At 42.4% G+C, this 15701-nt stretch overlaps 1 protein-coding gene across 7 annotated transcripts in view; it reads right to left on the bottom strand.

Annotated features, from left to right (window-relative positions):
* BMPR1A (bone morphogenetic protein receptor type 1A) overlaps positions 1 to 15701 on the bottom strand; it is a 435163-nt gene that overhangs the window by 319693 nt on the left and 99769 nt on the right. For 4 of the 7 annotated variants that reach the window (XM_069240617.1, XM_069240609.1, XM_069240610.1 and 1 more), the window contains exon 2: positions 1114 to 1216. The exons of the other annotated variants lie outside the window; for them this stretch is intronic. The gene's annotated coding sequence lies outside the window, so the exon portion shown is untranslated. The remainder of the gene's footprint in view (positions 1 to 1113; positions 1217 to 15701) is intronic. 7 annotated transcript variants of the gene reach the window in all.

Here is a 15701-nt window from a genome sequence, read left to right as displayed (position 1 = left end):
AATGTGCTAACACTGTATGTGTTAGAATAGTCAAACCAGACCTACTGGCCTTGAAAATGATTGTTCAATTAGCTGTCACAATCCACTCCTAGGCCCTTCTTTCCTCATCTTGATTTCCCCGACCCCACCATTTTCTGTTTTCATCCTCTGTCTTAATCCCAGGCCTCAGTTCTCTAACTAAAGTCGGATTTACTTATCCTACCTTTCTTCTGCTTCCGCTTAACTATGTAGTTTGTCTTTCACGTTGGTGTTTACTTCGGTCTTCTCCTTTTACCCTTTCCCTTCTATCTCATCTCCTTTTTTCGTGCCTACACCTTCTCGCCCTCATTCGTGTTTTTCCTCCCTTTCTCTGTTTTTCTCTTACTTTTGCTTCCCTCTCATCTCTTCCCACTTATTCTCCAACTCTTCCGATTTCATCTTCATTTCTCTTTAATAGTCTCCTTTCTAAAATAATTTGTTTTTCTTGCCTCCTCCAGTCAGAAGGATATAAAAATAGACATACTCTGAGTGAAAAATGGTACAGACAGACACTATTCAGCGTTTGAAGACTAATAAGAAGGTTAGTAATAGGCATTCTGGGTGACATGAAGATGGAGGAGGATTGCTACTGGGAAAAACCGGGAATAATATTGAGCCCACAGAATTGATGACTAATCACTGGACAACACAAGGCTCAACTGGATGGACCCAAGAGTCTTCATCTACTGCCCTATTTATATGGGGTGCTTAATATATTTCTACATGTTTAGCCTTCTCACCTAATCCAATGATGATGTCCTCTTTTTAAGGGGGTTTACTAGCTCTGCTCTAAGCCAATGTGGTATTTCCTCTGGTATCACAATTTTGTTACAGGGTGTGTGACATAATTTACTGTCATGTATTAAGACCCGTAAAATCCAACTGCATTTTCGCCATAAAATGTTAGCAAGCAAACCATGTTTGTTCCAAATTAGGTACTTAGGAAATAATTTTAAAATGCAAAAACAGGAAACACTTCAAAAACTGAATAAATGGTTGACTGTTACACAGGTGCTCCCAGGTATTTGGAGGGACTTCTACAACATATAAAGGGCATAAGAGACTTCTGCATTAACTCACTGAGTATGTGCTCACCTCATGTGGAAAGACCCAACTGCTCAGCTGTAGAAAAAGCTCTCTGTATTTCCACTTCATTAATTCCAGACCGATATCAAAATTCTGCATATTTTTCTTATGTCTGGGGGAAAAACAATGGTGTAAGTAAAAAAAAAAAATATTACGCTTTTACTTCAAGAGATTTAATAGTTGGACCTAAAAAATATGCACAGTTAAAAACAGAAATTCCACACTTTGAAAAGGATTATGGCTTGCCAGCTGTAATACAGCCCATTTTCCATTGAACCCTTAACTTACAGACTTTTTAAACTCACGCAAAGTGGAAAGTCTATAAAATCTGACATGGCTCAAGACCATATGCATTTTTATGGCACCACCATTTCCTTGAGAAAAACAAGCACTCTCAGGTGAGAGCAGCAGAGTCTTTGGATGTTGGGTGAATATAGTTATTTTATCAAGCTGCTTGTAGGACTCTGCTGTTTGCCTTATGACTACTTTAGAGAGCTTACACATACAAACCAAAATTGGCCAGACCAATAGGTCGGTCTCTAAAGCGCTCAAGCTATCAGCAGTAGCACATCTGAGCGAGACACAGAGTAGGAAGCTGCAGGAATGGTCAGAAAGGGCTGTAGGTACAAAGTAGTCCATCAAACAGTTCAACGAAAGCACTGCAGTGGAGGCAACAGGATTCACCCAAACATCCAATAGCATTTGGTGAGCAATGACTACTCCACTGGTCTAGGCAGAAACAAGATTTACAAAGTGTCAAGCCAATGGTTGATCAAAAAAAGCAAATGGTTTAAAATGGTGTACCTAAAGTCTACCCTATGAACATCGCTAGCAAAAGGTATGTTACATAGCAAAACGGTAAAAAAAAAAATTTTTAAAAAAAGTTAAAAGACACACACACGACGTTACAGCCCATTCAGAAGTAAGGTAGATCCCACTTTCAGACATTCTCCCATCATTGACCCAGAGTTGCTACTTCTGTTGCATAATTGTTTGAACAGTTCTGTTTTGAGGCATTTCTTTTGGCTGAAGGCTTGCATGATGAACTGAGTATTGATCTTCATCAGGACTTTTAAGCAAATGAGCCTGATCCCTGCCCTCTTTTCGGGATAACCACATTAAAGCAAATGAACACATGATAAATCTAAATGGAACACATCTACATAGACAATAGTTATCCTGAAAACTTGGATTTGGCACTCTAGGACCTATATTGGAGACCACTGATAGAACGAGCAGTCCCAGCAGGATGGAGATGGAAAAGGAGGTGTCTTGCGGAAGACTAGAAAGTTAGGTTATCGACTACATGCCCATCTTAGTTCACTGTGCCAGGTTAAGGTAGTAATTTACTTTACGTTCTATCAAATATGTTAGGAGCGCACACATAGATTAAGTGGAATAATAAAACTGCATTATTTAGGAAAATATTAAATGAGACCAGCTCCAGGAAACAAGATTACTAGGGATGATTAAGACAGCAATGAAACTAAAAGATCCATTCATCCCAGAATATCACCACATTTAACAAAAAGCCCTGTTTTAAGTACTGATAGTGGATTTTATCCCTTTGAGTTTCATCACTATTCTGGAAACCACCTTACACTGCCCTCAGCTAAGAGTTTTGTTAAAATGCCACCTCAATGATGCCAGAGTTACATTATAAGCTACCTGAGTGTTAAGCAAAGTTAATCCTTCTTTCAAATACTTGGTTATGCAAAAAAGGAACCTGAAGTACCGTTACATCAATTTAAGAACAAAATGAATACTCAGATAAACAAATCAGGGTTGGACTATTCATGCCTGCATAATAAACAAGTATTGGCAAAGTCAATAGGTTTTACATCAGCCATGTTGATTAGAGTGGGGGGAAGTGGCATAGAGTGGCGTGGCACAGAGTAAAGTGGTGTGGTGCAGAGTAAAGTGACGCGGCGCAGAGTAGAGTGGAGCAATGTAGAGAGAAGGGGCATAAAGTAGAGTGAAGGGGCATAAAGTAGAGTGAAGGGGCATGGAGTGGAGTTCAGTGGGGTAGACTGGAGTGGCTTATAGTGGCATACAGAAGAGTGGAGTGGCGCACAATGAAGTGACAGAGGTTAGAGTGACGAAGCAGGGTAGAGTGGGATGGGATGGACTGGCATAAAGTGGCAAGGCGTATAGTAGCGTAAAGTGGCAGAGAGGAATGGCTTAGAGCAGCAGATAGTGGAGTGGCAATGTTAGGAATGGCAGAGTGGCACAGAGTAGCGTGGTGTAGATAATAGTAGCACACAGTGGAGTAACAGAGTGAAAAGGCATACAGTGGACTAGAGTGGAGTAGAGTGGATTCGCACAGAATGCAGTTGCACAGAGTAGAGGGGTGCAGAGTAAAGTGCAGTGGTGTAGAGTGCAGTGGTGCAGAATAGAGTGGAGCTGAGTGGCGCAAAGTAGAGTGGCACGCAGTACAAGGGTGCAGAGTACAGTACTGCAGAGTAGAGTACAGTACTGCAGAGAAAAGTGGAGCAGAGAACAGTGAAGTGGTGTTGAGTAGAGTGGAGTAGAGTGCAGTGGCGTAAAGTGCACGGTAGGGATGAGAGGGAAAAGAAGCAACACTGAAAGGGGGTGGTTTGGGAGGGAATAGAAACGACATGGACGAAGATACAGGAGAGGGACTGAAAACACAGGCACTCATATGGAGTGCTAGAATGCAAAAAAGTAGCTCCAAAAAGGGGAGGAGTGGATGGACACAAGTAGTTGGTCCATGCTCCAGGGGAGGGTCAATCACAAGAACAGGGCATGACCCACACATACCATGGCAACGGGAACCAAGTATGCTGCGGAAGCTAACAAATGGTAAGCTATGGGCGGCTGTAGGCCCACTCTATGAAAACAAAATTCTTGCAGGGACAGCGAATGGGCTGCCTAAGAGAAATCTAAAAAACATTGCAACAATTTGATTGCCAGCTCTGCCCAGGCACTAACAAACTGAGAAAGGTGAACAGACCACAGTGACCACAGCGAAAACTCAGCAGTAATAACAAGTTAATACATCATAGGTTTAGCAAGATAGACTAGCACAAACTGCAAAGCTATGGACACATCAGACTTGTCTCCTCTACAAGAACCCTAATAATCCAACACCACGAATGCCAAGCAACCTAACACATGAGCTTTGCTGGCCCAGAAGGTTGTCAAGTTCCTTTTTGAAATGTTGGAAAAAACATTCTATCAAAGATTAAGAGTGCCTTTTTACATTAAATAATTTGAAGGTTTATGATTAGAATTGCGCTGTTTCCTCTGCAGCCCAGACATCATTAGCACACTGATATCTTCTGGTTAACCTCACGATACGGACTGTCATATACTTTAAAGAAAATTGCCACCGTTTTCACCTCTCCTGCTGAAACCAAGTCTTGATTCCGTGTATTTACTGGGGTTTTTCCAAAGCGTTTGATGCCACTGCAAATCCGTCTAGATTGTGAGGGTACGACCAACATGAGGGAAGGTCGGAGACACAATGAAAGCCTGGAATTAGGACAACCACAGGGCAATCTTGGGCACAGTGGCTGCAATTAAAAGGTCAAGAGAGAGGGTTTGCCACTGGTGAAAAGGTTATGGGCATCAGTTACAGTGTTTTACTCAATTTCTTTTTTTTTTTAAAGCCATGTTATGAAAACATAAATACATGCGATTTTTTTAGGGTCAACTGACAAAGTTGGGGAAGGTCATAAGCAAAGATCTCCGATTAGGGGTCTCCAAACCATAAACTCGTCCTTTCTACTGGCTCAAAACTGTTGCTTGTGCCCCAGACATCCCTTAGGGGCTTGGGTGGGGGCAAGGCATATGCTGATCACCACACCTCAATGAGGAAGCATTCACTCCGGTGATAAAGCTGTACAATTACCAAACCCCGAACGTTTTGCCTTGGGTGGGAATAATCCTGAAGGCAGGCATTCTAGCACAACCACCTGCTACCTACACTGGTTTGCCTGCATATTTCTTATGAAGACTTCAGAGGGTCCAGACATGTACAGGTAGAATGATTTTTAAAGGCGGCAGCACAAACATTTTGCGCTTGAGCTCAAAGGAGGCACTGGATAACCAATAAAGTAGGAATTTGTTTTGGGGTACTCCCTGCTTTGCCCAGGGAGAGTTCCAGGGTATGCCCCAATTATCTTTAGCAAATGGCTCCACATGTAATAAGCCTTGAAGATACTTTGTATCAAGTGGGATGAACAGAATGGAGAAGTTCCAAAAAGTAGTTTCAGGAAGTTAATCATTGGCCCCCTAGAAAGCTGAACTTTGGACTGTAGACAATTGATGTTTGGATAAGGTTTCCAAAATATGCTGTATTGTTTCGATTGAGGGTGGATTCCAGTGCAGGCTCTGCTCCTTGAAGCAACCTTTATGATGAAGCTGTTATTTTAATATTCAAACATGGTTTTAAGAAAACGAGAAAAATTTATTTTTCCACTTACTTTGATAGTCATTATACTTCTAAGTTATACTACCGTCTCCTACAGAGTCAATCCACTTGACATATAAGCTATACCACCTTCTCCCATAGTTACACACCGTGCCATATGTGGATAATAGCTTAGCTATATATACAGTGAGAGACCTAGCACATTGGAGACAGTAAAAGGACAAAATACTTTACAACCTATCGTGCCACGGAGTGGGTTCGATGATATAACCGTGAAGAAGGGTAAGTGGCTCGTGTATGTAACAAAAACACGGAGACAACGTTAGGTTATCTAGTTTGCAGAATTGGTGTGTTTTATTGTTTTACACGTTTTTCAATGGTTACAATCAAGAGTTTTCATAACATTGCAAACATGAAATAAAACTGTGTAATCCCGACACAAGATTACACCTCCAGTCTAAAGATTTAGCTACCGAGTACATACCCTCCCCCCAATATTGTCAATAAGGAACAATAATGTACCTAGGTCAATGGGATGTCACAGTGCAAAGCTGACATACACTACACTCTCTACAACACTTGAGGCCCACGACCCACTCACCCAGCCAGCCGAGAGTCAGCACTAAGGCACAAATTGATGGTGTGCGTCCTGGATAAGGCATTTATTAATCAAATTGTAGTTCTTTAAGATTATGACGAGTTTAAACGCAAAAAGAGTAGACGGAGTTAATTAATCCGACTAACAGATGTATTTCATGAGCCCTTGCTGTCTGCCACAGTTCCCAATCTTTCTGCACAGTTGTTTACAACAGGAGTAGAAACAGATTGTCGGGGGCATACCAGAACAAAGCGGAAAAGGAAACCGATTAACCGTGCAAATAGAAGTCAAAAGAACGGAGTCTGGCATTATCAGACACATAGGCGTTCCAACACGGATCTCTAAAGGAATATGAATGAAGTTGGTTGTTTATCGGGGCATGGCTAGAAAAAGATAAACAAGGCACTGGTTGAGGTCAGAGGGACTCTCGAGATAAAGTGCCTATCAAATAGTTTTCTTTTAAATTTACTACCTAGTTATTCTGAAAGTCACTTATGAGTGGCTACTGATTGTACACAATGTTACACTAAAAAGGGATGTCCCTCGAAGTTGTGAGCACTTGGCGAAAGTGAAATAACATACACCAAGCTAGGCTTTTTTTTATAAACATAAGATTTCTTGTATTAAGCATGGATTTCTTTTTTTTCACTTTGTGATGTTTCACTGAAGAAAGGGATAGGCCGCTTCCTGATAGTGCGAAAAGTGATAACAGTGATGAATGTTTTCTTTACTGGTCTGCCCAGTAAGTGCAAATGTTTAGGCTTTTTTTCATAGACCACAGTGCTTTTCTTTAAAAGGCCTTTTCAGCCAGCAATGTGCAGTGAAGTGCTGGCCGTTCCATGGATGGGGAAAACATGGTCAATGTGGCCTTAAGTGGAATGCCTGGTTACATATGCAGGTGAAGACAAATAAGCATTAGCAAAGCCAATATGTATGGCCTTGACAAGCTGATACGATGGTATTTTAATATTTTGGCAAGCATATGCCACAAAAATAAAAAGAGAAGCTAGTCATGGCAGCCATAGTGGTGCAACGAAAATGTTATTCTAAAAAAACAAAATTGTCAGTCATATATTTTTGCTAGAGGAGCGCTGTGCTTCTTAAGTCTACTCAGAGAAGACCTAGTTGAACACACAAACACATACGTGAACAAATAAGTATTACAAGCACTGGCAAAGACAACAGGTTTAGCCTGAGACCTTCTGGCTTCATCAATGAACTTTGTGCAGCATAGCTAAACAAATTAACAAAAAAAAAAAAAAAAACTCTAACCTAGCCAACCGAGTCACTTTATAGGCATGTGCAACACAAACGCAAGCTCTTACAAAATGAAAACGCTGCCTTTTTCCGTTTGTTTGCTGGCAAGAGAGCAAAGTACTTGGGGAAGACAGCTGGAAAACGCATGCACTCTTGTGGAGTTCTCAACCGAAAAGGAAAACGGCGATTGTAAAGCAAGCAGAGAAGCCAAGAAACCAACAGACATGATAAAAGGGGCTATGCTCCATGAGACCGGCAAACACAGGATTGAAAAGCTTGGACATTAATAAGAAGGCGGCAAACTGTGGGAATCCGTGGGCAGGCTCTGAGCCCCTGTATGTTCTTGTTAAGCCCACAATGCCTTTTAACCAGACTGCTGCATTGTCTGGTAGGCTCGACCTAAAAAGTATAAATAATTCAAAAGGAAAAGGCACTGGCAAAGTAAAATTCTGGCCCACAAGACCTGGCACTGCAGTGCACTTTTGTGAGGGTTTTATGCACACACAAGGCAAAAAATAATTAAGCCAGTGAGTGGAAAAACAATGGCAGTAGTGGGCTAACCTACTGTCCCCACGACTCATGTTGTAGTAGCGGGCAGAAAAGTCAAAATGACAGCTTAACTGACAAATTAAAGGAAAGAGCCAACTGAAAGCCAAATGACGTATGGGAATATGTATGTATGTAGATATGTATTTAATTTGTGTTACTTATAATACATGAAGCTGGCAGAACAACTAGAGCGGTGTCTAGACCAAACCTAAAATGTAACTGTCTCTGGGTACCTCGGGTTTGTGGCGAGCCTTGCTGTGCAGAGGACCACCAACAGGGTAGGAGGGCCACACAGACACTCAATAGAGCCAGACACGCATGCTGTGTACTATTAAACTCTCCATACAAGGACCAGGTACTGTGTTGGACAGCGTAATAGCATTAAGTGCATTTCACATGCTTTACAAATAACCACCTTAATTTTCCTTCCTCTCTTCAGCAATAGAACCAGCCTCCAAGTTGCACTCTCTTTAGCAAGGCGGGTGGTCCAGGAAAAAAGTTGAAGAACTACTTTTCTCCAAAACACCTACCTTTCTGTGTCACCCTACAAGTGGTGGAGCTGACTTAAAGTCTTACAGGCAACTGCATGATGCAGTAGATCAACTGATGAAACAACGCATATGTATGATGGAATAACGCATGCATTAACAACTCATGCCCTTACAACTCAGTAAGTACAATGCATGATCATTACCACCCATGCACTTACCACAAAATGCTTTTACAATGCATATGCTTTTACTACGAATGTCTTCACCACGAAAATTTCGTACTAAAGACATAGTTGATAAAGGCATATGCATGGTAAAAACTAGATGTAAGTATAACATTATATATATATATATATATATAATTATAGATAGATATATATATGACACTAAACATACACGCACACACACCTTTCCACCCAAAAACCCTACCTACCCTAAACCCTAAAAATTACCTTACCACCCCAAAACCCATACCCACCCTAAAACCTAAAATTGCCCTTATCACCCCAAAAGCCAAACCCACCCTAAAATCTAAAAATGCCCTTACACCCCAAAACCCTTAACCACCCTAAAACCTAAAAATGCCCATACCACCCAAAAACCTATATCAACCTTAAAACCTAAACACCTCTTACCACCCCAAACCACCCTAAAACCTAAAAATACCCTCACCACCCCAAAACCCATGCCCACCCTAAATCCTAAAAATGCCCTTACCACCCAAAAAACCATACCCACCCTAAAACCTAAAAATGCCCATACCACCCCAAAACCTAAAAATGCCCTTACCACCCCAAATCCCATACCCACCCTAAAACCTAAAAATGCCCTTACCATCCCAAAACCCATAACCACCCTAAAACCTAAAAATGCCCATATCACCCCAAAACCCATACCCACCCTAAAACCTAAAAATGCCCTTACCACCCCAAAAGCCAAACCCACCCTAAAATCTAAAAATGCCCTTACCACTAAAAAACCCATGCCCATCCTAAATCCTAAAAATGCCCTTACCACCCCAAAACCCACACCCACCCTAAAACCTAAAAATGCCCTTACCACCCAAAAAAACATAACCACCCTAAAACCTAAAAATGCCCATACCACCCCAAAACCTAAAAATGCCCTTACCACCCCAAATCCCATACCCACCCTAAAACCTAAAAATGCCCTTACCACCCCAAAACCCGTAACCACCCTAAAACCTAAAAATGCCCATATCACCCCAAAACCCATACCCACCCTAAAAGCTAAAAACCCTTACCACCCCAAAACCCATACCCACCCTAAAACCCAAAAATGCCCTTACCACCCCAAACCCACCCTAAAACCTAAAAATGCCCTTACCACCCCAAAACCCTTACCCACCCTAAAATACACACATATATATATACACACACACATATATCATTCAACCCACTTATTACTTGTACCTTTAAAACCTTTACCACGCATATACCTTTACCATTTCTGCCTTTACAATGAAATTCGTTGTAAAGGCATGCGTGGTAAAGGTATATTCGTGGTAAAGACATGTGTGGTAAAGCCATGCGTGGTAAACGCATATGCGTTGTAAATGCATTGTGGTAAATGCATTTCATTGCATTCACCGCGATGTAAGTGATGTTTCCCACTGTTTGAAGCATCTGATCTCACTGTAGATCCACTCCTGAAGTTTGTAGTGCTAAGGAACATGAAAAATGAACAGTTCTGGACTTTCCAGAAATCTGAACCTGAAGGTTATCCTGCACAAGAAAGATTGAGTGCCACAAGAACAGTGTGTGGGAGCTTAACATATGGGTTAACCATTTACCAGGGAAGCAAAAACTCACATCACTACAAAACCGAACAAAACAAATCAAAACTAGGGCCATCCGATGTTTTTGCTTCAAAAATGAATTTTATTTGAAGTACACATGGATTTTTCTTCCAAATATTCCTCTCCAATGCTATGAGTAATCCCAAATGCATCAAGCAGTTGATCTCTATCTTGTCCAATATGGTGCCTGAAAATATGTTCTTCAATCTAACAGACGCAATCACTTTTGGCATTGTGAAGTGCCTTAGTGGATGATATAGTACTGGATGAAAGGACCTCAGTCCGTCCCAAATCAACACCATAACACCAAGGAGACATGCAAAGGGTGACGGCCCTGATCCAAAACAGAGCATTTGTTCCAAGTTAGAGGCTTGAGGTTACTGAAATTACATATTCTAAATATAATCACATTAAATTGCCATCCATCAATGCCACCAAGTGACATCAAAATAAAAGACCGACGCCTTAGTTATCTAAAGTGTCACACTGAGCTCCAAAATGGAAAACCTCACCCCCCAACAGAAAGCTAATCACAATGAAACACTGTGCAAGCATAACAGAATTCAAAGGAACTCTCTACCTTTCACATATTACTTAGACTCCTCCGCCCTTCCATCATATTAAAAAGAAAAATAAATATATATATATATATATATATATATATATATTTTTTAATAAGACTGCTACGGTGAAAACAATTTTAAAAGACTATTGCTTTCTGTATACAATGGCAACTAGGAGGTAAAGAACTGAATATGTCATCATTTACTGTACTTTTGAGATGTAAAATAGTCCCTCGTGTTTTGCAATTCAAGCTCTCTGTAGTGTCTAATGAGACACAAAACTGGCTTTAGCATTAGGAATTAGTGACAATAGGGCTTACAGACTGCTATACTGCGAAGTCACACCAAAACCAAATAATATTAATAATTATACACGAGGCCGTCGGCCAGGGCCACTTCCCCCACCCTTCCTTTCCTACGTCTCTTAAATCTCATTGAAAAATAACTTCCCCTTTCTACCTGCATTTAAAACATTACACGCATCCTACGCACTCCTTTCTTCCTACTGGTCTTCCAGCTCCTTTCCTCCTCCAAAGGATTCAATTCCCAGCTCTCTCTAACCCACAAGAGAAAGAGAAGGCGCTGGATGTGATTCCTCCAGATAAAACTTAAACTATGCTCAAGTTAGGAAACCAAACACACAATTAAGTAGATAAATAAATGTTTTCAGTCCATTCACGAAGAAACATGTGGTCGACCAGATTAGTTTTGCTTACATATGCATACACCTTGACATAATTATCCATGGGATTGGTCCATAATCGACTTCCACTTTATGTGAACTTCGGCGAAGAGTCATAGATAAAGCTCTCATCCCCTTCTGGGCTCGGTTATGGATTACTGTTGGCAGTCTAAACAGCTTAACAACAACCCTGAGAGATAAACATAAGAGATCAATATGTAACAGCGAACAACTAAGCGACCTCCAGAGATCATCTCCATATTTGGATCACTGGGTGTATCAACCCTGGCATGGTTCTGTCAAATTTAGGTAAGAGAGGCTATGTTTGTTCACTCTTGTGACAGGGTACCCAGTCACTACAGATAGCGACAATTAAGTTGAAACTGCGTTGCCCATTTTCCTGGCGAAAAAAAAAATAATTTGCTTCCCAAGTGGTGTGAAAAGGAAACGAGGCAATTTATACGTTTCTGAATGATTTTCCCTCTGCCATTATCGTTTATGACTAGATAAGACTCATACTAAATGACTGAATTATTGGCTCCCATAATCCATTATGCAAAAGTAGATACGTTCACTGCAAGTCAGGAGATACAATAATAGACTATCAAAATGGCAGATAAAAAAAATGAAATAGCACATCTCATTTGATGAAAACGCTGTAGTAAGGGGATGTATTGTACGCTACAATGTAAAATCATTCAAGTCCCACAAACTAGGAAGCAGAATCTGTATGTCAATAAAAGCATGCTACCTCGTAGACAAGACACCTTATGAACATCCGATGAAGAAGTACTTTCACCTAACTGGACAGAACAGCAAAAGCATAACCTTACCCTAAACTGTCCCAGATGAGATCCAATCTTTATTCCAATCAATCAAGTTTTGCATGCATGTGGAAAACAGATTATAAAAACACATTTATCCACAAGCTGCCAGGTTTTGGGGCATACAACACAAAGGTGGGAATGTAGTAGTATTATGGTCTGACTGGGCAGCACAGTTGCCTGCAAGACCCCGTGTGACCAACTGTCTCAAATACACTAATGTTGGACTTTGGCTACACACAGTTGAGCATGTTTCCCTCATTCTTGATATTGGTTGTTTAGTGCATCACCCCTCTTTCTAGGAACTGCCTCCACAGGAATGCGGTAGGGAATAATTTACGCTTGAGAAGTACACTGAATCATCATGCTGCTCCTCACATTGAAGTAGTTATATATTCACTGCATTCTCTACATAAAACAATTTGTTTTGTGTTACACCCTTTCCATGCATTTGTAAAGCCAAAAGGTCTGGCTTTAATGTGCTAATGAACATCAGTGCATGCAAACAATATTTGTCATTGCTGTTTGCACTCATTAAATCCAAACATAGGGGTTTTGCTAATGTTTGTACTAATGAGGCTGGCCTGGTTTGTAGTGGGTACCAACCTTATACCTTGTCCAGTTATCCCTTATTAGTGAAATGTAGTCAGTGTTTAGAACCCAGGCTGTCTAAAGGTAGCTGTAGGCAGAGCAGCCAAGGCTGAACTAGGAGACATGCAAAGCTCTTGCAATACCACTGTAGTCACACAGTACTCACACACATGAAAGACAATACTCTGTGTTACCAAAAATAAAGGAAGGTACTTTATTTTAGTGGCACAAGGCCAAAATACTTTGGATACTCCCTTAGAAGGTAAGTAAATTACACAATATATATACACTAGTAACCAAAAACAGGTAAGCAAACAGTCAGAAAATAGAGCAAACTGTGAAAACCACAATAGGTTGCAATGGGCCTAGAGGGAACACAAACCATATACTAAAATACTGGAATGCGAAAGTCGGTTTCCCACCTAGGAAAGGGTAGTGTGTAGAGGGATGCTGGGAGTGTAAGAAAACACCAAAAGTAGGTAAAATACCCCACCCCAGAGCCCAGGAAAACAGGAGTAAAACACAGCAAGTTTCCTAAAACACACTAGAAGTCGTGATAGAAAACAACGCAAGAATCAGAAGGGACTGCACGACACTAACAGTGGATTCCTGGACCTGAAGACCTGTGGAAGAAGGGGACCAAGTCCAAGAAGCACTGAAGAGTCCAGGGAGAACAGGAGCCCCTGCTAACCTGGATGAAGGTGCAAAAGGAGAACCACCGGTGAGAAGGCAAAGTCAGTATTGCACAAAAGAAGACAAATGCCTGGTTGGTGCAGAAGATGTTCCACGCCATATGGATGAATGCAGTCTGGTTTGCGTCGCTGGATTCTGCCAACAAGCCTTGGTAAATGCAAGCTCATGGTTAGCAGAAAATGTCACTGCCCGAGCCCAGGAAGGATCAGGTTGACTCTACCCTGGAGGGAGAGACAGAGGGTGCTCTCAGCAACTCAGAGAGCCCTCACAAGACCAAAACGCGCACACAGGAGTCCCACAGTCAGGGGACAAAGAAGGAGCAAATGGAGGTCCACGCAGCACGACACAGAGGATTCCCATGCCACCGGAGAACCACTCAGGAAGCTGTGCGTCACAGGCTGGAGTGATGGGGGCCTAAGCTGTGCTGTGCACGAAGAACTTCTTGGAAGGTCGCACACAAGCCTTGGTAGCTGCAAGCCATGCGGTGCACGGGGGTACTGTCTTGTGTGAGGAGGCAAGCTCTTACCTCCACCAAAATTGGAAAGCTGGATATTGGGAAAGTCAGAGTCCGATTAGTCCACCAACTGTGTTGCTTGATCCACTCCTGTCATTTGGAGAGGGGACCCAAGCCACCGGTTGTCGCTGCAGAGAGGTGCCTGCTGAAGCAGGAAAGTGACTCCATCACTCCACGGGAGACTCCTTCGGTTCTTCTGGTGCAGGCTGAAGACAGGCAGTCCTCGGAGGATGCACAACCTGGAAACTGTTGCAGTTGCTGGCAGAACCTGAAGATACAATGTTGCAGAAGTCGTCTTACCTTCTTTGTTGAAGTTTTGAAGAGTTCCTGGAGCAGTCAGTGGTTGATCCGTCAGTAGAAGATGAAGTAAAGGATGCAGAGGATTACTGCTGGGGTCTTGCAATCTGAATCTGAAGAAACACCGAGAGGAGAGACCTGCTGGCACTGGCCACTCAGATGCTCCCAGAGTTCCCTGACCATCCTGAAAACAAGATGGCAGAATCCAAGGACACTCTGGAGGAGCTCTGAACACCACCCCTGGAGTGGTGATGGATAGGGGAGTGGTCTCTCCCCATTACTTTGTCCAGTTTCGCACTAGAGCAGGGACTGGGAGTCCCTGAACCGGTGTAGACTGGATAATAATAATACTAAAACTGTTCTCATATTTCCCTATACTAATCCACCACTAATTCCTCTTGGATTCCGGAGTAGCGTGCTACTCGACGAAAAGCGCTTCGACGCCTCGTCAGGGGTAGTAAAAGCAACATAAATACTATTACAATTATGCAAGGAGGGCACCATTTGTGCCCTTCAAAGCATTCCCAGAGGGTCTGGGAGGATACCCCTAGCATGCCTGTAACACCCAATTCCAAAGGGAGAGGGTGCAACACCCCTCTCCTAAAGGAAATGCATTGTTCTGCCTTCCTGGGATTGAGCTGCTCAAGCTCCAGGAGGGCAAAAGCCTGTCTGTGAGGTGGCAGTATCTGGAGCTGCTTGGAAAACCTCAGAAGGCTGGTAAGGCAGTTCTGGAGGGTCCATAGTGTAGCCCCCAGGGTGCATGGAATTGTAAAATCAATACTGCAATCAGTAGTGGGGTACAATTCCCAGTTGTTAGACACCTTACATGGCCATATTCGGAGTTACCATTGTAAAGCTGTACATAGGTATTGACCTATGTGCAGTGCACACTTACAATGGCATCCCTGCACTCACGAAGTTCGGGAAAATGGGTCTGGACGACGAGGTGGCACCTCTGCTAGTGTAGGGGTGCCCTCACACACAGGAACTTTGCACCCAGCCTTCAAGGTCTGAAGGCCTGGCATATAGGGGACTTATACGTGACCTGGTGCAGTGAAAATGGCTATAAAATAGAGCATGCACTATTTCACACAGGCTGCAATGGCAGTCCTGTAGAAGCCTTTGTATGGGCTCCCTATGGGTAGCAAAAGCAATGCTGCAGCCCATAAGGATCCCCTGGAGCCCCAATGCCCTGGGAACCTAGGGACCATATACTAGGGACTTATAAGGGGGATCCAGTATGCCAATTTGGAATTAAATACTGAGTCGCTAGTATGTAGTGACAAATTTGGAACCAGAGAGAGCATAAGCACTGGGGTCCTG

Source organism: Pleurodeles waltl, chromosome 6, assembly GCF_031143425.1.
Source record: "Pleurodeles waltl isolate 20211129_DDA chromosome 6, aPleWal1.hap1.20221129, whole genome shotgun sequence".
Lineage (NCBI taxonomy): Eukaryota > Metazoa > Chordata > Amphibia > Caudata > Salamandridae > Pleurodeles > Pleurodeles waltl.
The sequence above is the reverse complement of the archived record's forward strand: the minus strand, read 5'-3'. Positions and strand labels throughout refer to the sequence as shown.